This window comes from Callithrix jacchus, chromosome 8 (assembly GCF_049354715.1).
Source record: "Callithrix jacchus isolate 240 chromosome 8, calJac240_pri, whole genome shotgun sequence".
Taxonomy (NCBI): domain Eukaryota; kingdom Metazoa; phylum Chordata; class Mammalia; order Primates; family Cebidae; genus Callithrix; species Callithrix jacchus.
In genome coordinates this window covers 128,928,367-128,942,140 of record NC_133509.1, presented here as the reverse complement: position 1 = coordinate 128,942,140, position 13,774 = coordinate 128,928,367, and the positions used below count along the sequence as shown (strand labels likewise).

At 51.7% G+C, this 13,774-nt stretch overlaps 1 long non-coding RNA gene and 1 other non-coding gene across 3 annotated transcripts in view; both read right to left on the bottom strand.

Moving 5' to 3' along the window:
* Nucleotides 1–3,387: 3,387 nt before the first annotated feature.
* LOC144576554 (uncharacterized) lies at nt 3,388–5,562 on the bottom strand. The gene is made up of 2 exons (XR_013521495.1): nt 5,425–5,562; nt 3,388–4,172 (listed from the first exon to the last, which is right to left on the bottom strand). It is a non-coding gene; the product is annotated as an uncharacterized LOC144576554 (long non-coding RNA).
* A 6,616-nt stretch (nt 5,563–12,178) lies between these two features.
* LOC103795903 (uncharacterized) overlaps nt 12,179–13,774 on the bottom strand; it is a 30,149-nt gene continuing 28,553 nt past the window's right edge. For both annotated transcript variants that reach the window (XR_008474570.2, XR_001914094.4), the window contains 2 exons: nt 12,932–13,178; nt 12,179–12,425 (listed from right to left, as the gene is read on the bottom strand). This is a non-coding gene — a transcript (uncharacterized LOC103795903). The remainder of the gene's footprint in view (nt 12,426–12,931; nt 13,179–13,774) is intronic.

The window sequence follows — 13,774 nt, the reverse complement described above, 5'->3', positions numbered from 1 at the left end:
CTTCCCTTGCCCAACCTCAAAGTCTTGTCAGAGGCTGACAAGCAAGCCAGCAGAAAAAGATAGTGCCAAGTGTTACATTCGGGCTCTGAGCACTTTGAGGGGAGGAGGCTGAGTCAGGAATGGTCACCAAACTGTGTCTGGAAGATCGAAGGAGAGGCTGAGTTCATGCATGAAGACCTGGAGCCCTGACCACACCCTCGCTGTGTTAGTCGGTTTTGAATTGCAATAAAGGAATACCTGAAACTGGGTAATTTATAAAGAAAAGAGGCCAGGCACAGTGGCTCACACCTGTAATCCCAACACTTTGGGAGGCTGAGGCGGGCAGATCACGAAGTCAGGAATTGGAGACCAGATGGGCCAACATAGTGAAACCCCATCTCTACTAAAAATACAAAACAATTAGGCAGGCATGGTGGCGGGCACCTGTAATCCTAGCTACTCATAGGACTGAGGCAGGAGAATCACTTGAACCCAGGAGGTGAAGGTTGCAGTGAGTCAAGATGGTGCCAGTGCACTCCAGCTGGGGTGACCGTGTGAGACTCCACCTAAAAAAAAAAAGAAAGAAAGAAAAGCAGCCTATTTGGCCCACAGTTCTGCAGACTGTACATGAAGCATGGTGCCGGCATTTACTTCTGGTGAGAGCCTTGGGAAGCTTACAATTGCAGAAGGGGAAGGAGGAGCAGGCATGTCACGTGGCGAGAGGAAGCAAGAGAGATGCCAGGCTATTCTAAGCAGCTAGGTCTCTTGTGAACAAATAGAATGAAAACTTGCTCCTAACTGTGGGGAGGGCACCAAGTCATTCACAAGGAATCCACCTCTATGACCCAAACACTAGGCCCCACTTCCAACACTGCAATCACATTTTAACATGAGTCTTGGAGGAGACAAACATCCAAACTCTATCAGTCACCTAAAGACTCCAGTCTTCATTCATGTGATGGGTGTTAGAGTGGATGGGAGGGGTCCACACGGAGCCCCAGGAGACTACACTGTCAGGAGAAACTGGGCACTTACCTGAACAAAAGTGACGCAGACCGTTATGTTCAGTGCAGTGACAGACTCCAGCTAGTATGGGAGGAGTCAGAAAAGGTAGGGATCTGCTCTCATATCTGGGCAGACTTCCTGGAAGAGGAGGCAAAAGGTCTGGGCCTTGAAAGGTGAATGGAAGTCTGACAGAGGAGGAGGGAGGCAAAGGGAAAGGTGTCCCAGGAGGAAGTAAGTCCCAGCTGCTCAGTGAGAGAACTGGAGAGGGATATTAATTGGGCCCTTCCATGGCAGCGTGGATGGAAGGCAGTAGCTCCAACAAGCCATCAAGAGAAAGGGGACCTCTGATGGAGACTGTCGGAGGCAGGAGGGAACTCCTAAGCATGGAGGTTTTACGGGGAGGCACGTCTGGTCTAGATGACCCCCAGCTGTCCTTCTGCTCCCATGCATTTTAGGTTCCCTGTGCCAAGGCACGTGCATCATCTGCTGCTCCTGAAACTCCCCTTTGCCCAGGCTGGAGTGTAGTGGCACAATTATGGCTCACTGCAGCCTCAACCTCCTGGCTCAAGTGATTCTCCCACGTCTGCCTTCTGAGTAACTGGGACAACAGGTGTGGACCACCATGCCTGGCTAAATGTTTGTGGGGTTTTTTTTGTTTGTTTGTTTTGTAGTGATGGGAGTTTCATCATGTTTGAGACCAGCCTGGGCTCAAGGGATCCCTCTGATCTCCCAAAGTGCAGAGATTGCAGGCATGAGCTACCTTGCCCGGCTGATAATCTCCTTTTTGCCATTCACGTACCAAAATCACAGGAGTGATAGCTCAACATGTTCAGAAGCTTCACCAGCTCGCAGAGAGGAGGGGATTATGCCAGGGAGGTCATTGGGCACCATTCTTAGAATTCGGCCTGCCACAAAGGCCAAGCTGAGGGGTCAGAGGTAAAGAATCAGGTGAGAGCCACGCAACCGAGGTGGGGGTGAGGAGCTGGCTGCCAGAATGGAAACAGGCCCTCTGGGAACTGGAAGGCCTCACCTTCATGAGGGGGGACAAGAGAGGAGGTCACCACCCACACCTAGAATAATAAATGCTCCGAGGTGACCTGCCTTGCAGGACTGTTTACTGGGCTTCAGCTGGGATGCAGGATCATCCATCCTCCCAAACCCAGGTCAGACCTGCTTTCCTTTCGGAAGGGCTCGGATTTCTAGTTAATGCAGGGGGTTTTACCTTTCACTTCAGTGAGGGTCTTCAAATGTTCTAATGAATGCCCTAACATCGAGGGAATTATTTGGGGAATGTGTACATTTTGTGGGGAGAAGTTTCACAGCTTTTTTCAGATTCCCCAAGGCATCAAAGAAAGGGGAAGGTAGGGGAAAAGAATCACATACTGAAAGAACACCCTGAGAAGGTTAATTCCTACGGCTGGATAGAAACCATGCTTCATGGACCGAGTTAAGAGACGTGGATGAGTGATGAATGTTTTTGAAATGTCTGTAGCACTAGACTCACAGTTTTGCTTCTCTTTGGAAACCTAGGGTGGGGTGCACAGGGTTGCAGCATCTATAATCACTGCACAGTTGAAAACCCTTTAGTGCCTCTCCAAAGTCCTCAGGATGAAATCCACACTCCCCTTCCTTGACATGCCTCTGGCCCCCAGAGGCATGGGCTGGCCCCTGGCATAGCACTTATTGGAGGTCAGTGCCCATGGTCATCTGCCTGTGCATCCCTTCAGCTCATCGTGAGGGCTGCCTAGGCAAAGACCGAGCTGTGCCCTTTCTCTTCCTTGGGGTCCAGCCTCGTGCATGGACCACAGCACGTGTTCATAGACGGTGGGGAAAGGAGCAGCAAAACAACGTATGAACGAATTCCTTTTACTCTGGGGCAGAACACATTGCAGCAATGAGAAGTGTCTACGAGGCTTTGTTCTGGTTCGGGAAGGACATTTCAGGACCAGGAACCTAAGGAAGAAAGGTCAGTGCCCTGACAAATTAAAGTTTCCTATTGGCTATTGGGGGAAAAGGGCCAGGGTCAGGGCAGTGGAGTCTGGGTCGACTCAGGACATTGATGTTGAGACGGGTCAGTGACATATCTGAGCCTAAGCCAACCACTCAGGAAACAGCCACTGGATTTGCAGAGGGTGGGGGCGGGGTACATGTGCAAAGATGTGAGGCTCTGGCTTTGGGGTAAGTGGCTAAAAACAGACCATTTGCACCCCACCACCACCCCTCACTTCCCCCACCACTTTCCCTGCTCACGAGTCCTCATGGGAACTGAGCCAAACACAAACCCTGGCTGGGATCTTGAAGGCCATTTAGTTCAACTGCCCATTTAGAGAGGGGTAAACAGACTCGGAGAGGAGGCGACCTGCCAGGGTTACATACGGAGTCAGCAGCAGGGCAGGGGACAGCTTGTCTTCAAATTTAGATTCATTTCGGTTCATCACATCCCAAGTCTTTGTGATGACAGTGTGGGGAAAGACAATTGAGCCCTAACATGCCCCTTCCCCACCCCAAGTATCACGCTGGGCCTGCCCCACAGCCAGCGAGAGGAAAAGCTTCTGGGAAGGCTTGCAACAATCCATCTTTTTTTCTTATTTTCCTCTGGGGGTGCAGAATTTGGTATATTTCACCCCAGGTGTATTTGCTATAGTTGGCTCCTCACTGGGTCAGGATGGCTGGGCACCTTCTCTCCTGGCACGGTTCTCTTCGCTGCAGGGCGAGGGCAGGGAGCTAGAAGAAGTCCACAAAGCCAGCCGCCACGGCAGACCCAGTGGAGCCCAGGATTAGCTGGTCAACCTGGAGAGCCCAGTTGCTCCTGGGAAGGAGAGGGTAAACACAGTGGGGCATGCCTGTCACGGAAGCTCTATGGGACAGGACTGTGGGGGAAGAGACTCCAGTGACCCTCAGGAGGGCCTGAGGCCCAGAAACCCCACCCAGTTCCCCTCGTGTTTCCCAGCATCCTCGGGGGGTTGTTCTGGGCAAGGCTGCTGCAGGCATGAACGCTTGTGGTAAATTCCAGAGCTGGAAGCAGCCTCGCTCTTCAGGGAAGGAGGCTGCACCCCAGAGGGGAGGAGACACCCAGGTAACCCAGCAAGTCTGCTTCAGGATGAGTGGTCCTGAGCCCGCTGTTCCTGGCCAGGGCTCTTTCCCTCCGTCCCCATCTCCCGCAGGGCTGTTAGCTCACCAGAGAAATCCTGAGAGAATGGTAGAGAGAGACAGAGGAACAGAGAGATTGCGGCCCATGGGGTTGACTCAGGACTGGGCCTGGGAGGCTCTTGCCCTCCTCATCGCCCTCACCAGCAAGCCCTGCCAGGATGCTTACCCAGTGACTGCAGCGTAGCCACCAGGCTGCCTGAGGCAACTCTGCCCCGTCGTCGATGGCCACTGCAGACATCATCTTGGCTGCTAGGGAGTTCTTGGCCATTCCCGCCCCAGTGAAGCCCCTGGCACTGAGCACCACAGGCACAGCCTGCACCACCGTGGCTGTGGGGAAGAGGAGCTGGGTCGCTCCTCTTCTGCCAAGGGGAAATGGCCCCTGCCCGGCTGCCACCATGCCCTGCCCGCACACATTCCAGCTCCCAGTCTCCAGAAGGAACTCCCACACACATACACTGGGTCAGGCTTGGGGACCTCAGGGAATCTGGAGAAAGAGGTGAACTCTGAGCTTGGGAGAGACTATGGGCACAGCCAGTAGGCACGACTCGAGCGAAGCACAGCCAGGTGGGAAAAGTAGAGGAAAAGCTAGTGGGGTCCCTGGGCACGGGGCTCTGGGCCAAGCTCTGATAGGCAGCAGGACTGTCCTTGGGAAAGTCACTTGACCTCCCGACCTCAGTGTCAGCCTTAGCCAATCGCTGGAACAGGGGAGTGGTTTGCAAGTTTCTCATCTTTGCTTTCTTCATTTGGGGAGCAAATCTCATTAGAGGAACAGATCTTGCCCTGGAGATTATGTAAGAGGCACATTCAGAACAGCTCAAAGAGGCAGCTCTAGGCCTCCATGGTGTTGCCACAGAGCACATCGGAAGCCACGGGGAGCTGAGCCCCGGCATCTCTCTCCTGTCTACTGTGTTCAATCTCTATTGGTTCACCCTATGCAATCCTGATGATGGCCCTGAATGGGCATTACCAACCCTTTCCCTGGAGAGAACAGGAGCTCAGAGGAGTCCAAAGACATGCCCAGGGTCATTCAGTGAATGTTCTGCCAAGGGGAAATGGCCCCTGCCCGGCTGCCACCACGCCCTGCCCGCACACATTCCAGCTCCCAGTCTCCAGACTCCCTGCTTCCAGCACCGTTATTTCTAGTTCCTTGTTTCACACGCAGCCCCTCATCCCACCTCCTCCCCTGACCACCCCCGCGAAGGGAGCCTTGGCACGGACAAGGCCGGCTGCTCCCCAGGTCCACCTCCCTAGGAGCAGGTGATTACTTGAGCCCCTTCCCCACAGACTCACCTCCAATCACAACTGTAGCAACCCTGTCTGGAAACCAAAAGAACAGTCTGTGAGTGGATCCACGCTGGCCTCCCCTCCACTGTCTGAGCCAGCTGACTCCCAGGTTGGGAGCCAGAAGAAGGGATGACCCCCTCTACCGCTGTTTCATTTTGGGAAGTGGAATTTCTGGAGAAGGCGAAGGTCACTGGGGGGTTTGACTCCAGTGCTTGTCCTGATTAATTTACGTGGCCCTGACCTAGTTGGTTGGTTGGTTGATTGGGGGAAATCAGAAGTTTTCTTTTCTTCCTCCCAAGCCAGGTTTAGTTCAAATAAAAGGCAGAACAAAAATGAACAAAACCTTCTAGATGTGGCTAGGAAGACATGTTACTGTGACGTCCGTTCCCGGTAACAGGATACTTGGCAATGGAATATAGGGCTTGGTGGTTTGGCCGGGACAGGGAGAAGTGAAGAGGATGGGTGTCGTGCTTTCTGAGCAGGGCTGTTAGTTCATCTGAAGCAGGGTCAGTGTTTATTAGTGAGGGATACCATGACTTTCTCCTATAGTCCAGAAAAACTCTTCAGATAGTAATAAGTCCTCATGGTAAAGAAAGATGTGCTTCATTTTGCACTGTGTGGCTGAAGTCAGGGCAAGCACTGTGGAATGCTTGAATGCCACTTGAGAGCAATGCTTGAATTGAATGACTTGAAAGCTTCTGATTCTTCAAGGCCCATGCTATTGCTCCCTCCTCCAGGAAGCCTTCCCAGATTCTTCCAATCAGAACTCATCCTTGCTCCTCCATGACTGGAGCCACTCACAGCACTGGGTATGCATGGTTTGCTCCCCGACATGGTGAGCCCCTGGGAAGTAGGCAGAGGTTCCACTCCCCAGCAGCCAGAGGGGCCAAAACTGCAGTTTGGAACCAGGAGTTCTAGATAGCCAGATGTGCAGGAATGAGCTCAGCCAGCTCCCAGGGAGAGGCCTTAGAGTGATGGTGGAGGAAGTAAATTGACACAGGTGTGAAGGCCAAACCCTGAGTGACCAGGAAGGCCACCTGGAGGGCTTATAAGCCCCAGGATTCAGGAATCAATAACCATGTTAGAAGGGTCAGTTTTACTGGCAGGCAGGAGAGGTGACACTAAGTTGCCTGGCAGCCTGGTAAACCTGGGCCCTGACACACAAAAGCCCTCAGGAACTGGCTGCTGTGTGTCTGGGGGCCTGCCTGTTAGGCTCAGCTGATGGGCATTGATAGGGCAAAGGAGCCTGTCCTCTGCCCTGTGCACCCTTCAGAACCTTCTCTGCCCTGAGCCCTCCCTGCAACCTTCCCCCACTTCTATTAATACTTTTTTTTTTTTTTTTTTGGAGATAGAGTCTTGCTCTGTCACCCAGGCTGGAGTGCAGTAGCATAATCTTGGCTCTCTGCAACCTCTGCCTCCTGGATTCAAGTGATTCTCCTGCCTCAGCCTCCCAAGTACCTGGGATTACAGGCATGCACCACCATGCCTGGCTAATTTTGCATTTTGGTAGGACAGGGTGTCACCAGGTGTCACCTGGCCAATAGGCCAGGCTGGTCTCAAACTCCTGACCTCAAGTGATTCCCCCCCCTCCACCGACTTGGCTTGCAGGTGTGAGGCACTGTGCCAGGCATATTAATACTTCTTGTCGTTGTTCATTGTTCTACCGCCTGTTCCAAGCCTGGAAGCAGCACCCCCACGCCCTCCTGTCCTGCACAGAGCACTTGGACAACAGTAAATTGTCCCTGTTGGTAAATAAGAGATAGTATTATCTTCTTATCTTCTTCTGGGGTTGTTACAAGAATTAAACAAATGGACAAACAAGTGCTAGACTTCATGACTAGGACATAAAAGCACTGGCTCAAATTGAGCTGTTATTTTTTTAATTTTACTAATTGCCTGATCTTAAACTGAGAAGTCATCTGCATATCTGACAAACAGAAAGGACTGTTGGGTGTGGCCCAGGTCCTCACTTGCTCATGACACTTCTCTGCACTGAGTTGGGGGTACACAGAGTGGTGTGTGTTGCCAAGGGCCAGTTACCTCCAAGTTGCAAAACAGGGTGCCTATGAGGGACCCCAGCATGAAGGAGCTAACCTCCAGTGCCCCCAAGCGTCTGAGGATAGGTGTGTTGGGGGTCAGGGCAGCCGAGGATGACAGGGTCAGCAAAGGGTGAGTGCACAGGGCTCAAATAGAGGGTAGAGGCTGGGGCAGGGTCAGAAGTCAGGGTAGGGGTCATTCAAGCCTATGCCATTTGTGCTGGTGGAGTTGGGAGAATCCCTGGATGTCCACCCAGGAGACAGAAAGGTAAGGGGCAGCGGATACATGCAGAGAAGCACTTGCCAGCAGGTAGAAGCCAGCATTAGATGCTTACTGAATAACATTGATGGATCTCAAGAATATGGTTCAGTGTGGGAAACAGCGACAGAATGGGATCTATCACACACTCTCCTGCATGTCAATTACAACGCATGCAAACAAAACGCAATACCCTTTCTGCAAAAACACATATGAAAACAGACACACAGTAAATCTATCAGAAAGGCTGACTTTGAGGGAGGGGAATCAAGGATGAAAAGGAAGACAAATGAGAAAGAATAAATAAAACCAGAAAGAGATCTCACAGAAACCAGTGAAAAATGTGGGCTGAAGAAATTTTGTTAAAATCAGTACTCTGGATTGAGATCTCATAGGGTGCAGGGGCCCTGTTGACAAGGGAAACTCCCAAAGGAGATTAATTCTGATGGTGAATTTGGGGGAAGGAAGAGCTGAAGAGAGTGGGACTCAGTGATAGACAGACAGTTTTGGGCTAGGCAGGAGGAAGTCTGGGCCGAGAGGTGGGGAGACCTGCGGGACACCCAGGGCTAAGCCTGCCCCTGCCCTCTTCCCAGATGAAAAGCCAGGGCGGACACCTGCTGTGGGAGGACAGTGCAGGGCAGCAAGGCTGCAGGTGTTCCCCCCATTTTCTCTCCCACGGTTCCCTGGACGGGACCAACACCTGCCACAGTCGCCTCCTCACCCCCAGCAGCAGCCCCTCCCAGGAACACTCACCCACAGGCAAAGCTGCAGCACAGCCAGAGGCCACCCTGGCCACACCAGTCACTGCTCGGGTGAATTCCATGGCCTAGAGAGTAAGAGTTCCTCAACTTCAGCCAAAGGGATGGAGCTCTGAGGACGGGATGGGCACACAACCTGGCTTGCCTCCCACTATCCTGAAAGACATGAGGAGCTCCAGGGGGCTAGGGAGGCTGCTGTAAGCTGTGGGGACAGCAGGCCTGGAAAGGAACCTGGGGTGAGGGAAGGAGGGATGTTGGGGAGTTGGGGCTACCAAAGGACATGTGTTAGCCCAGGGCCATGAGGGATGTTATTTCCCCTGGGGTAGCAGGGGGGTATTGCTTTCTTCCTCCTGAAAGCCCCAGTGCCAACTTCTTAGACAGTTCTGGGACTTCCTTATATCTCCATGGAGCAGCTGAAAAGACACTAAAATTAGGAAATCAGAACCAATCACATTTTAAGGCGTATATGGCAGGTAAGGTAAGTGTTCTTCTGTAATCTCCTCACTAATGTGAAAAAGGTAGGACACCCCCACCCATGTTACAGATGAGGAAACGCTAGCAAAGCAACACCCCATCTCTACACACACACACACACACACACACACACACACACACGACAAATACTATATAATTCCACCAATCAGCAGTACCTAGAGTGGTCAAATTCATAAAGACAGAAGGCAGAATTCCCAGGGCAGGGGGAGGGGACAGAGCAGATCTGTTTAATGAGGACAGAGATTCATTTTCACAAGATGAAAAAATTCTGGAGATGTATCACAACAACGTGAATATGTATCTAACACTGCTGAACTGTACTTAAAAAATGGTGGCCGGGCAAGGTGGCTCACGCCTGTAATCCCAGCACTTTGGGAGGCTGAGGCGGGTGGATCACCTGAGGTCAAGAGTTGGAGAACAGCCTGACCAACATGGTGAAACCCCGTCTCTACCAAAGATCCAAAAAAATTAGCCAGGCATGGTGGCTGACACCTATAATCCCAGCTACTCAAGAGGCCAAGGCAGGAGAATCGCTTGAACCCAGGAGGCAGAGGTTGCAGAGAACTGAGACTGCACCACTGCATTCCAGTCTGGTGACAGGGTGACACTCCATCTCAAAAAAACATGGTCAGGATGGTAAATTCTATGAGTTTTTATCACAATATAAAAGGGAGGGGGGTCCATGGAAAGAAACGTATGAAATCGCAGCAGCTCTTTACTGCTGAGAGTGGGACTGGGGTAGAATGAGGGGCAAGGACGCTCATCAGAGATAAAGGGGCTTCAGCCTTACCTGTAGGAATTTAGGACTCCAAGAGTAGAAGGTACTTCAAGATTTCTTAAGTAATTTAAATGCAATAAAATGCGAATTTTCATTAGAAAATAATATAATCCCATGCTGTAAAGTTAAAGCTAAAAAGACAGTAACCTACTGTCCACTTGCCTTCCTTAGCAGCTGGAGGGGTGAGAAGATAACAAGACAGACAGAGAAGCAGTGAACCTGGTGGGGAGCCTGCTTTAGTTTCCCCCAAGGGTCCACGAGGCCCGGTCTTCCCTCAGAACATCCCCCATGCTGTCCTTTACAGACTCAATGCCCCTTAACCCCCTCTCTTCTTTGAAGCAGAAACCTCTCTCAGGTATAGGAGCTCCTGCCCTGACTGTGAGTGTATCAGAGGCATGGGCTCTCCTCGAACTTTCTAAAGGTGAGCCCAGGTACACTTAAACAAATCATCTCATCCCACCCATCCTGCAGGCCGAACTAATGGATGTTAGGAATGAGTAAATGACTTCATTTAAGATAGCAGCATTAACATTTACTAGAGGCATTTGGGAAAGACGTTTCTTTGCTTTTCAGGAGAAAGTGCATGAAAAAATATTCTTTCTGGGAGACATGAATAAAGAAGGTAGCTTCCAGAGCCTGCTAACAGCTGTCTTGTAACCGTGAGAGCTGGCAGCCACCGGATGTAGCTGATGCCTCAGAAATGAAGAACAGAAGACAGGTCTTTGACAACCACGTTGTGCTGCTGAATCAAACCTTGCCTGAAGCATACTTTACCTTTGGACTTTTTCATTTAGTAAATCAATGATTTACTAAAATCATTGAACTCTGAGCAAGGTGCTGTCAAGTTTCTAGTACTTACAACTACATAATCCTTAAGTAAAACAGCACTTACTCCAGGCAGTCTTTTCACGTAGTTACAATTAGAATCAATCTCTGCCTTCTCTGTCCTATGAGCCATATAGCCTGATCCTCTTCAGTGACTGTACACGTTGTCTTATGTTGTCTTACCTGTGGCTGGATAAAAAGTGACCATACAATTTAGTGGCTTAAAAGAGTTATGTAGCTCATGATTCTGTGGGTCAGCAATCTAGGCAGGTGGTTCTTCTGGTCTCAGCTGGGTCCCTCACCCATCTGCAGGCAGCTGCAGGTCGGCTTTTGCAGATCTTGTCTGGGCTTGTTTCCATGTCTGGGGCCTTGTCTGGAATGAATGGGCCTTGTGTGCTTGTCCAGCCTGACTTGTTCTCACGGCAGTGATGGGGTCCAGGAGGTGCAGCAGAAGGCTGCAGGGTTTCTTAGGGACCAGGCTCATGATTAGCATGCCATCACTTCCACCACGTTCTATCCTCCAGAGCAACTCCCTGGGCCAGAAGAGATGCAAAGGGAGGGGAAAGAAAGTTCTGCTTCTTGATGGGAGGAGCTATACAGCCATGCTGAAAGGAAGGAGAACGTGATCATTTCTGTCATTTACCCCAAGTCCCTTAACATCATTGATTAAGGGCTGGCTTCCCCAACATTGTATACCCGGGGCAGAGATGGATCTCTGTGATCCTCTGCAGCTAGGGGGATCATGTGGGATGGAGCCCTTGAGGCCAGTTGGGAGCTGTGGGAGTCAGTTCAGTCAGCATCCCGGGGAGAGCCCATGGGAATACAGCTGTAAAGGAATAATAAGTGTGAAGGTCAAACAGCCCAGAGTGGGACTGAGGTGGAGATCAGAGGCCAAGTCTTAACAGGCTTTCCAGAAGTCAAGTGTGGCTTATCCTAACGGCCAGGCAGGTGCCGGGTGGCAGATGACAGGTCAGTGTGCACAGTGTGCATAGGACACCTGGCACCTGATCTGGGGCCAGGCACACAGGAGGTCCCAAATAAGATGCCAGGCACACAGTAGGTCTCTGGAAATGGGTGTTCTGCATTGGCCTACTTCTTAGAAGTCCCAGCCCCTTGCCCATCCTCACAGGCTGTGCTCAATCCATCTGGGGGCCAAGGAGCCTGGGCTCTGTGCTGAGAGGGAAAGAGCTCCCTGGAGGAATGAAACCTCTCTACCTGTATAAAGAAGGCCCATCGGCCAGGCAAATGCAGTGTTGCTGAACTTCTAGAGTAATTATACAGCCACATCCTAAGTCCTGGGTGGAAAAGGAAGGGATCAGTCAGGCATGGGGACAAAGGGCTTCATAATTGAGCGTCAATGGCTCAAGCAATGACCCAAGAGCCACACCATCCTATAACGCTGAGGCTGGCTCCCCCAACTGAAGAGCAGCAAACTGAGGCTCAAAGGGCAGACATGACCTGCTCAGGACCACAGAGTGAGTGGAAAGCCTGGAGTCAGACTGGCTCTGGTCATAGACATCCCATGCTCCTTCCTCTTGAGTCCCTCCCTGCCCAGCACTCCTGCTGCAGCACTGTACTCTATCCTGACCACAAGAACAGAGAACCGATGCTAGGAGAAGATCAGCAGCATCTTGCCTTTATTTTTCATGCTTCCTTGGAATAGTTTTGGGAGTAGGGGACTTGTCCTTTGAGGACTGTCATTCAGAGGCCCAGGAGAGTCATCTCCATCAAGAGAGTCACCTCCCTGCTTCAGTGTGGTGTTCAGCTGAGGGTGCGAAAGGAACTCAGCCAGGCTCCAAGTATTGACCTAGCAGAGCTCAGGATGACTCCAGATGTCACGGAGGATCCAGCTGCCCCTGGGAGAGAAGAGAGGGTGAGCACAGAGCACAGGGAGGGGTAGAAGCTCCTAACAGGGGGTTGGAGGCCAGAGACCCTGGTTCCCTCCAGATGCCTGAGGTCCAGGCAGCCCAACCCTTTTCCCCACCTCTACTTCCTAAAACCCTAGGATTTCTGCTTTGGGAGGGGCTGCTGCAGGCCACTGCCTGGAGAAGAGGCAGGAACTCTGGTGAGGGAATCCCAGCAACAGGGCAGACCCTGAGAAATGGCAGGCTCCTTATCTTCCAAAGGCCCAGAGAAGGGAGGGGACCTGCCTGGCTTTTGTAGGGTTCACCAGGAATGCAGATCTCCTAGGCTGTACCCCTGGGTCCCACCTCCAACCAGAAGAAAGGACAGTGACAGAAAGACAAAAAGGGCTCAGGAGGCTGAGGGTCATGGAACTGCAGGGAGAGGAAAGGCCTCCCTGGGGTCCAGCCTTGGGGCTGGATCATCTCCTGGCTCTGGACATCCTGTCCGGAACACTTACCCACTGACTGCAGAGTAGCCATCAGACTGCGCACAGCAACTCCACTCCCTCCATCATCTGGGCTGCCATGGAGGATGCAGCGATTCCTCCTGAGGTGAAGCCCATGGCACTGAGCCCCACAGGCACAGTCACCACAGCCACAAATGCAGGCAAGTGGAGATTTGGGGTTGGCCCCACGAGAGAGACTCCCCAGACCTCCCTGACATCTTCCTGTGGAGGTGATGTCTGCTGTGCTTTTGGGAAAGACCTGGAGCAGGGATGGGATCCCAAAACAAGGGCAGTCAGTGTGGAAAGCAGCCAGTGGACTGGCTCCCCGGAGAATCTGAATTCCCAGGCCTGTTTAGAACTGTTTCACTGATACCATGTGGGGCTCACTGGCCCTCCCTGGGCCTCTGTTCACATAATGTCAAATAAATACATTGAAGTCAAATAAAAACAGAAGTCTTCAAACTTTCCCTTTTGGCAAGGAAAATATGATCTCTCCAAGCACAAGGTTGACAGAAGACAATATCAGAGCTGCTCTTCCAAAGAGGTGAGGGGATGGAGGCCCTGAGGGCCCTGCAGAAGCATGTGGGGGTCCTCCAGGGCTCCCCCACATCTCCAGAGCAGTGCAGTCAGAGAGCTATCTGCAATCATAGCCAAGTGTAGCCATGTTAAACACTTGAAATGTGATGCAGGTGACAGAGAAATGTTATGAGTTTCTTTAGTTTTGGCCACTGCATTGGAGGACATTGCTTTACAGCAGCTCAAAAGCTTCTGACTCAGTGGATGGGCTACCAGGCTTTGTCAAATAATTTTGAGGAATGAGACACAGCTCAGCTGACATACTCCCTGCAAAAGTCC